Source organism: Cetorhinus maximus, chromosome 14 (genome assembly GCF_964194155.1).
Source record: "Cetorhinus maximus chromosome 14, sCetMax3.hap1.1, whole genome shotgun sequence".
NCBI classification, from domain to species: Eukaryota; Metazoa; Chordata; class Chondrichthyes; order Lamniformes; family Cetorhinidae; genus Cetorhinus; species Cetorhinus maximus.
Window position 1 is genome coordinate 113,736,369 of NC_135892.1, and position 9,287 is coordinate 113,745,655.

The following is a 9,287-nucleotide window of genomic DNA, read 5'->3' on the forward strand; positions in this document are numbered from 1 at the left end:
GTGAAAACGCCCAAGCTGTGCATTATCCCAATTGAGCATACAGCCCTTGCTGCTGAAGCAGGAGTATAACATATGTGCCATGCATAGCCCTGCAGCAGCTGCAGTATAGACCTGCGGTATCACTGCACCCCAAGACTGTCTCTTCTCTATCACTCTTGACTATGAGGTCCACAGAGCCCAAGGACAGTCCGTTACTCTCTCACTCCTGGTTGTGAGTCCAACGACAGTCTGTACTTTGTCACTCCTGACTGTGAGCCTAAGACATGTCTCCACTCTCTGGCTCCGACCTGCTGGCCCCAGGCCAAGGACTTTGACTTTTAATGAGTTCTCCATTGCCCTCATGACTGAGCACTACACTATCTCCCTTCCACCACTCCCCACACTTCAAGCGTCTCTGTGCGACCCATTCCTTTTGTGCCACGCTACCAAACACCACCACCCCCCGACCCCTGCCACTTTCCTATTCTGGAGTCTGTGTGCATCCCCTCCCATTTGATTCCCAACCCTCGGTCTTCCCTCTGTCTGCTATTGTTCCCCTTCCTCCTTCACCCCCTTGCAAAGTCTTCATACTGCCTTCCATCCTTCCCCCTCCCTCCTCCCCCCTCCAACCCCTTGCAATGCCTTCCTGCCCTTTTGACCCCTGGTGTCCATTATCCTTTCCCCCACCCCCAGCTGAAATACTGGTCTCTGTCTGAATGTCCAGCTCTGCCTCAGTACCACTGCACAGTGCTGTCCTTCAGGACTACGGAGGTACCCACCAGGACCAGACCAACCTCACAGCCCCCAGCAGTGCGGCATCGCAACAAGACTGGTGCAGCACTGAGGTAGGCAGGCTATAAGTGTAGCACTCTCCTTGAAATCATGAGCGAAGTGAGGTTTGACTGCTGCGCGATTTCCCGCTAGTGTGACGCAAGATTGGAAGGCAGCACGTGATTCTGGCGAGCAGCAGATAAAATGAGCATTCATGAAATGGTGATGAATTTAAATGGCATTCATGCACGAGTCAGCGGGATACCCAACTCTCGCTGTTCTACAGTATAAGGTATAAATGGCCCAGTTTTACATAAACTCAGTGCTCAGGACAGTCAGAAACTGCCCAATTCAAAGATTCTCTGAAGGATACCCCACCAAATACAGACTGCCTTTGTAGCATTGGCTGAAAGTAATTTTAATCATTTTAAGGTTTGTGATTTTCAAAAACTAGATCCACAACACTTGATATGACTGTTGACGGTGATCTTATCATTCTGCTGACGCTGTCAAGTTTATTTCAAACAACAGATATTATTGTCTGGAGATTTTTTCTTTAGCAGTTCATTTTTTTCCACTGTTGGTCATGTTTTCCATGGCACTATACTTATCTGCCTGGACTATATTCAAAGGGTAACTAACAGGAAGTTAGTGCTGTAACACTGGAACAGTTCTGCAGGGAGTGTTTTTTTTATTAAGTATGCTGACTCTTCTATATACTTTCCAGCTGTGTTCAAGTAAACAGATTAAATATGAAACATGTTCAATAATTATGGGAACAGACTACATTGTGCAAATAGACCAAAACCGAGAAGCAAGGATCAGGCAACATTAAAACATACCAATATAGAAATAGGAAGAGGTTACTTAGAACAGGCTTTCATTCAGTGAGATTATGGTTCATCTGAAATCTAACTCTGTTTACCCACCTTTGCCCTATATCTCTTAGTATCTTTAGTTAACAAAACATTATCAATCTCAGGTTTAAAATTAACAATTGATCCAGCATCAACTGCCATTTCCGAAAGACAATTCTAAACTTCTGCCACACATTAATGTAGAAGTGTTTCCTAATTTCACTCTTGAAGTATCTGGCTCTAATTTTTAGACTGTGTCCCCTATTGCTAAACTTTCCAACCAACAGAAATAGTTTCCCTCTATCCGTCTTATCTGTACCCTAAACATCTTGCAAACTTAGATCAAATCATTCCTTAAACAGGAAACGCCTAGTTTGTGTAATGTCACTTGCTCTTTCGATTGCTTTAAAGCTGTTAATCTCTAACTTTCTCCAGTTCTGATCTTCTCCAGCTGTTTTCATTACCTAGTTTGTGTAATCGCTGCTCGTATTTTAACCCTTTGAGTCCAGGTGTCATCCTGTTGTAAACCAATGCACTAGCATTGAACAAGAATGGCAAAAAGGCAAAAAGGGTATAAGTTACAACAGCAAAATGACACTTTGTCCAAATGTACACGGGCCAGATGACAATATTTACAAAGGCTTTTGGGGAAAGTTAAAGTACATAAAAAGCAATGACCTGTTTTGTTTTTTTGCAGATATTTCCTCCTTGGCCTTCTTTCTGTGTGGGACCCACGTGTTAGCCCTTTGAAGAGAGTCTTTACAGCATTTAATGCTCGTGCCAGAATAGCTGCATGTATTAAAAAGTGGAATGTGCTTTTGGATCATTTAGCAGGAGACTTATTTCCTGTCATGACAGGCTGTCTCTAGGCAACAAGTCTAATTGTTACTGAAAAAAAGCATATGTTAACCCGCCAGCTCTTTAAATTGGGTCATTCCCATCGAAACAGCTTACAAAGTACAATTAGGGAAAGAGTGCTGTGTTGAAAAGATTTACTGAATAACTTTCTTCTTTGAATTGCAATAATTATGAAACTCATTAATAGAGAATTGGTCTTTGTTTCAATTGAACATCCTGTCTGTACGAGTTCTAGGCCCAAAACAGGAAGCATTTGACCTCAACAAACTCTCAGAAACAAAAGAGCAGCTCCTGTTACCAGAGCATCATTTTGCTTCGAACAAATTTTCCGGTTTCTTTGCAACTTGCCAACTCCTCAGGATTATCCTTTTAACTAAGTCTAAATCAGTATCTCCACATTGACCATTTGAAGTGATGTTCTTAATGAGATCATCTTTTACCTCTAAATCTTGGGTTCCTTTCTGGCTAAATAGATGGAATGTAAGTCTCTTATTTTCATCAGCTGTAATGTAAAATGGCTTCAGGAATGTGGGCAACAATTCAAGAACTCTAGTACTGCATTAACTAATCCCAATCTTGTACTTAGGCCCACTCAAAACACCAAAGAAGGGCAAATCAGAGTAGTAAACTGATGCATTAGTGGTTGCTGCAGGAATAAAATGTTTTGATGGGGATAATGTAGTGGGATCTTGCTTTGCTTTTAAGCTAGTCCTCATCTTTCCTGGGGATACTTGGTAGGACAGCACAGAGAAAACTGTCTTGACGTCAAACCAAGCTTTTATTCTGTGTATTCATTTTATATTAATACTCAAGATCTGGGTATTTAATTCCCACTTTGGTTGACAACTAAATGGCTTTCCAGGCCACTTCAGCAGCTAGTTAAGATGCAGCCATGTTGATGTGGAGCTAGACCCAGGCTGGGTAAGGATAGCAAGTTATTAGACATAACAACACAAAATACTGGAAAAGCTCAGCAGGTCTGGCAGCATCTGTGGAGGAAGAGTTAACATTTCAAGTCCAATATGACTCCTCTTTGGAACAGGTTATTAGTAAACCTGTTAGGTTTTTATGACTTTTACTGATACCAGATTTTTATTTCAAGACACATTTGATGGATTCAAATGCTCGATATGCCAAGATAAAATCTGAACTCCCATTCCCAGCATTATTCCTCTAAGCCTCCAACCCTGTAACAGAACCACTACACTCTTGATTGAGAAACCATTTGCAGTATAATTTATATTGCTGCTTCAGAGTCAGAAGGCTGTCGGTTTGAGTCTGAGAGTCTTGAGCTCACAATCCAGGTAGATATTCCAGTCAAATTTGAGAGACCGGAGCAAGTAATCTAAAGTGACCCCCTACCCCCACCCAAAGCTGGTGGAGAACCGAGGGAGAGCTGTGCTGTGAGAGGTGCCATCTTTCGGCTAGGATAGGATAAAACCAAGGCCCCAATTGACCTTTCAAGTGGGTGTAAACGATCCCAAGTTCTATCTGAAGAAGAGTTCTCTCTGATGTCCTGGCCAATAATTATCTTTCAGCCAACTTCTCAAAAGTTTCACCTGGTCATAATTATCACATTGCTGTGAAAGGCACATTAAAAATGTATGTTCTTTCTTTAAGGAATTGCACCTTAGCCTGATCAGACCTGGAACCTTTAAAAAGCTTGTTATTTTGTTGTGATAATATGAAGTGGGTGTTGATGGATCCCATGTCACTGTTTCCATGGAAGTGCTGCTTCTGTGTGCAGTCTCACTACACGGGGAGAAATTATCAAAGAATTGGAAAGTCAGACAATGGGTGCATTAAAATTCCTAGCACAGCTCCAGTTATTCATCCCTGAGGACTCGTGAATAGGAATAAAACCATGTCCTTTCAGGATTGAGTTAAATTACATAATCTGAGCCTTTCAAAAATGCACAATGGTGAATCAGGGAATTGGGTTCACTCCACTCACTTGCATTTCAGAGACTTTGGCTTGGGTTGAAGATGGCTGACCGAACAAATCTCTTTCATCCACTGTCTGAAGACAACAACATTATTTGAGAGGCTTGGGCCACAGTTCTATACTGGTTGTGATGTGATGCAGGCAGGGGAAGGTAATAGGATGACTAAAAGGAGAGACAGGCGTTGCAGACAATTTGATGATGATGAGTTTAAGATGCATTTTTAAGACAATCTGAAACAGCTTTAATAAACATTTTTTTAAAATAAACAAGCCACATTGTAACACTAAAATAAAAGCAAAATACTGTGGATGCTGCAGATCTGAAATAAAAACAGGAACTGCAGGCAAAGCTCAGCAGGTCTGGCAGCATCTGTGGAGAGAGTTTCGAGTCCAACATGACTCTTCTTTGGAACTCATGTGACACCACCCTGAGCATCCTTGGTGCTGACACTTGGCATCAAAAAAGGAAACACTTTTCATAATTGACCTTCTTAACCTCAAAATGGAGCAAACATCAAAAACAGACAAACTATGGGAAAGCGTGACTTACATTCATGAACACTGTTAAATACTTTGACAGACTGTGAGAGATATGAAAATGCACAAACACAGAGGTCTGCCACTGAATGAGACATAAATTCCCAACCCATGTTATACTGTCTGTAGGAAAAGAAAGATTTTTAATTAAAATTATGGTTCCTGGATATCTTAAAAGGAACATGAATTCTGTGTCCAAGCTTCGCAGTTGTCTTAGAAATTAAAACATAATGATGTTAGATTCAAAATGCCAAGTTTTAGCTCCGTGCAGTGTTGTCTGGGTCAGACCAGCCTGATGTCTAAGTACTTAAAGACGGATTACATTTTTAAAAGTTGTCATGGAAACAATCAAAACTAGAGGGGCTTAACATAGTGATAAAAATACATGTTTGGTGTATCATTAATGTTCTGTCTTTAGCTGCCAGCAGCACATTTAATAAATGTTCTACCAAACTACACGGGTCATTCTCCAACATGAGCTACCTAAAGAAAGGTCTTCCCAAGAATAGCGAGTGTGGAAAACCCAGATGCACATTGCCCATGATTCCCTGACCATTAAAGTTAAGGATTGGCATAGCTAATTGTCAGAAAGTTACTCCTTCTAAGTGCAAAGTTTGCTGCGATTGGAATAACATTATTGTACTAACTGTTGCTGCTTTTGACTTCATGAACCTAATAGTGGATTCCTGTGAATTGACCAAGCAATCCTGAATGAACAGCAAGTTTCTGAATCATGGATCTGGCAATGCTGCACAATGTTTGTTTAATTTCATGCCTAGGCCTGGTTTTCCTTTCCAATTGTCCAATGTGTATGTTGACAGTGTGTGGATGATAGATACCTCAAGCCTCACTGGTTAACAGTCTAAAGTAACCCAATGTAAATTATGATTTAACAACCTAGATTTGCATGTTCACTGCCATCGTTTAGACAAGGCTACCATGGTTCTACCAAAAAGCAGTCTCTCATCCAGGATGTGAGAACTGGGTGGACCAACACCCGTCACGTCCTGAAGGTCCGCATGGAGCAAAATAAAAGCTGAAGAATCATCCAATAATTAAAATCTTTGGAGAATGATGAAGGAGGATCATCAACAACACTCAAGAAGCTTGACACCATCCAGGACAAAGCAGCCCGCTTGATTGGCACCACATCCACCACCTTAAACATCCAGTCCCTCCACCACCGACGTAAAGCGGCAGCAGGGTCTGCCATCTAAAAGATGCACTGCAGCAACTCACCAAGATTCCTTCGACAGCACTGTCTAAATCCATGGTCTCGACCACCTAAGAGTGGTTCAGTGGGATAGTGGTTATATTATTGGACTAGTAATCTAGAGACTGCAGCCTGAATCCTTATAACAATGGAAAGGGTCTCCGGCTTAGCCAAAATGGCGCAGGAGACCCGATTCTGGAAGACCCGTCCCAAAACCCAGTGCCCAACGCTTTCTTCAGTGTGGGGCTGGGTTATATTTTGCACATCCGTGGTTCATGGAGTCAGGTGCACATATTCAAGTGCAACTGCCTTCAGTCAGATTAAATTTTTACTAGCAGGATGTCCAAAACACAACTTGTGGGCTTTTGAGCTTTCAGGAGAAGGTCTAAAGCTCCCAGAATTCTTTGGACTGGAGAGGTAACCTTTTGAAAATGTCCAGGGACACCTTTGGGGGATGTAAGGTACCTTTTTGGAGAGTTCAGGTGCCCTTTGGGAAAGGTCAAGTGCCATTTGGGATTGTTAAAGGTAGACATGAATGTGTGTAAAAAGTGGATAAACTCATTTGAACTGTCAAGATGATTGGAACTGTCAAGCTGACAAATGAAGTGTCAAGCTATCAAGGCACTTAAATCTTCTGGCCTTTAAATGAGTGCTTGCTATTTCACTCTGCCTGCTTACATAAGCCTAAGGGTTATCATTATATGATTTGTGCTGCATGACTGATTTCACAACCTATTATTATCATAGTGGGGTGCCTGTCAGTTCACAATTAGGTTGATAGCTCCAAGTGCCTATGAAGTTTTGAAGTGGGGCTATGAATACAAACACTTGCTATACCACGTGGACTGCAGCGTTCAAGAAGACAGCTCACCACCACCTTGTCAAGGGCAATTAGGGATGGGCAATAAATGGTGGCTTAGCCAATGATGCCCACATCCCATTAATGAATAAAAAAATGTAGTGAATAGGTTTTTAATCAATCAGTGTTTTTATTAGTTAGTGAATACATTTAGAGACACTTAAGAATTTTATTTTATTTTATCTCAGCATGGGTCCTGAGGTCTGCCCATGGTGGATACTGGGTGAGTTTACATGGAGGATGTAAGGGCCAAGGGTGCTGAGTGGGGTGGGGGGTCATGGGTTGGCATGAGTTGGTGTTAAGTTTGCATGGGGCTATAAAGGACGATATGGTTGGGTAGAGGGCATAAGTTGGCATGGAAGGTATGAGGAGCCATTGGGGGATGGGTGGGGGCATGAAGTGGCATGGAATGGCATTGATGGTGTATGGGGAGTGTCTGAGGGTGATGGGGTGTGAGGAGTGAGGCCTGGAGGACTTTTTTTGTTTTATGTTTTATTAACAGCTGGGACAAGAAGTGCCGGAGCGTAGAGATGGGCCTTTCTCACAGCCTGCCCCTGCACCCGGCAGCCCCTGTGGCTGCCTCCAAACTCTTTCTGGGGGCGGCGGGCCCAGCTCCAGCTATCACTCACCCCACGAGGATGAAAATCATCTTGGGCAATTCCTCCCAAGTTCGAGTTGCGGATCCAGGAATTTAATTGACTCCGGAGTGAAACTTCCGAAGGCAAGTTCACACCTCCCAACAAAAGTGCAGTTTGAGGATTTCAATTTGGTTTACAATTTTAAAAACTGCAAATTAAAAGCTGTTCGCAGTAATGGTGAACTTGAAACTGTTGGGTTGTGATAAAGAGCCCATCTCATTGATTATGGTCCTTGAGGGAAGGAATCCAACTTTACCCAGTCTGGACTACAGACCCACACCAACTTTGCTGCCTTTTAACCACTGTCTGTAACAAATCTACTACAATGAATAACACACGGAGGATAGCAGTTCAAGGGGAAGGAAATGCTGATGACACAAAAAATGAAATAAAAGTCACAACACAGATACTGCAACATCATCTTCAGATGGAGTGTGAAAAACAGGTGGGTTCATTACTGGTACCATTGGGGTTGAGATGTGAGTTATAGTTTACCCAATCTGCCTTCCATTTCACTGGTCTACTCCTGGGAAAGGAGCAGGAATGAGGAAGATCACAGTGTGTTCTTTGAATCTATACATCCTTATCTGAATTTTATTTTATTTTATCTCAGCATGGGTCCTGGGGTCTGCCCACGGTGGATACTGGGTGAGTTGACATGGAGGATGTAAGGGCCAAAGGTGCTGAGTGGGGTGGTGCCCTCAGCTTTGACAGTGAACACAAATACTTCATGTGTGAGGTGGATAGAAGCGTTCAGGCTTTCCACTCATGGAAAAGGGAGGAGATGCCAAAGGAATGCATGACCAAGAGATCCTAGATGATAATATCACCGGGTAGTTTGGAACATGAGGAGTCCATTGCCTCATGGAAACCTACCTTACCCTTCGGAATGGGCCGATACTCTTTGGAGTTTAGAAGAATAAGAGCTGATCTCATTGAAGCAAATCAGGAGTTGACAGGGTAGACGCTGAGAGGCTGTTTCCCCTGGTTGGAAATTCTAAAACTAGAGGTCATAGCCTTTGGGTAAAGGGTTGGCCATTTAGGGCTGAGGTGAGGAGGAACTTTTTCACTCAAAGGGTGAATCTTTAGAATTCTCTTTCTCCAGAGAGCTGGGAATGCTGAATCATTAAGTATATTCAATACAGAGGTTGATAGATTTTTGGGTACTAAGGGAATTAAGGGATAGTGCAGGGAGGTGTAGCTGAGGAGAAGAGCAGCCACAATCTTACTGAATCATGGAACAGACTCAAAGGGCCAAACAGCCTTCTCCTATTTCTTATTCTAAAAGGCAAGGGCTCTGCTTCCACTGTTTGATGCTGTCAGACATCACGCAGCCAAAAGACAAACAACAGTGACAAACAGAGTGGAAAGCACCAGGGAGTAACTCACACAAAAATGACAATAAAAATAAATCCAAAACCAGTGCAGCTAGGATGCTATGTAAGGAAATCATAGGTCTGTAATTTTGTTTACTGTTTTGTCAAGCAGCACCCAGGAGAAATCTTGCCACAAAACCCTTTCTCCAGAAGCACAGTTAATTACCTCTTGTTATTACCTGGAGGTGACTGAGTTCTATTTGGACTTCTCTACTTGTGCCTGATGGCTGTGGCCCACAGAGAGATAGCTGCTT

At 42.6% G+C, this 9,287-nt stretch overlaps 1 long non-coding RNA gene across 1 annotated transcript; it reads left to right on the forward strand.

Moving 5' to 3' along the window:
* The first annotated feature begins 211 nt into the window (after positions 1 to 211).
* Positions 212 to 2,832, forward strand: LOC144689987 (uncharacterized). Its single transcript, XR_013578742.1, has 2 exons — positions 212 to 824; positions 2,305 to 2,832. It is a non-coding gene; the product is annotated as an uncharacterized LOC144689987 (long non-coding RNA).
* Positions 2,833 to 9,287: the final 6,455 nt, after the last annotated feature.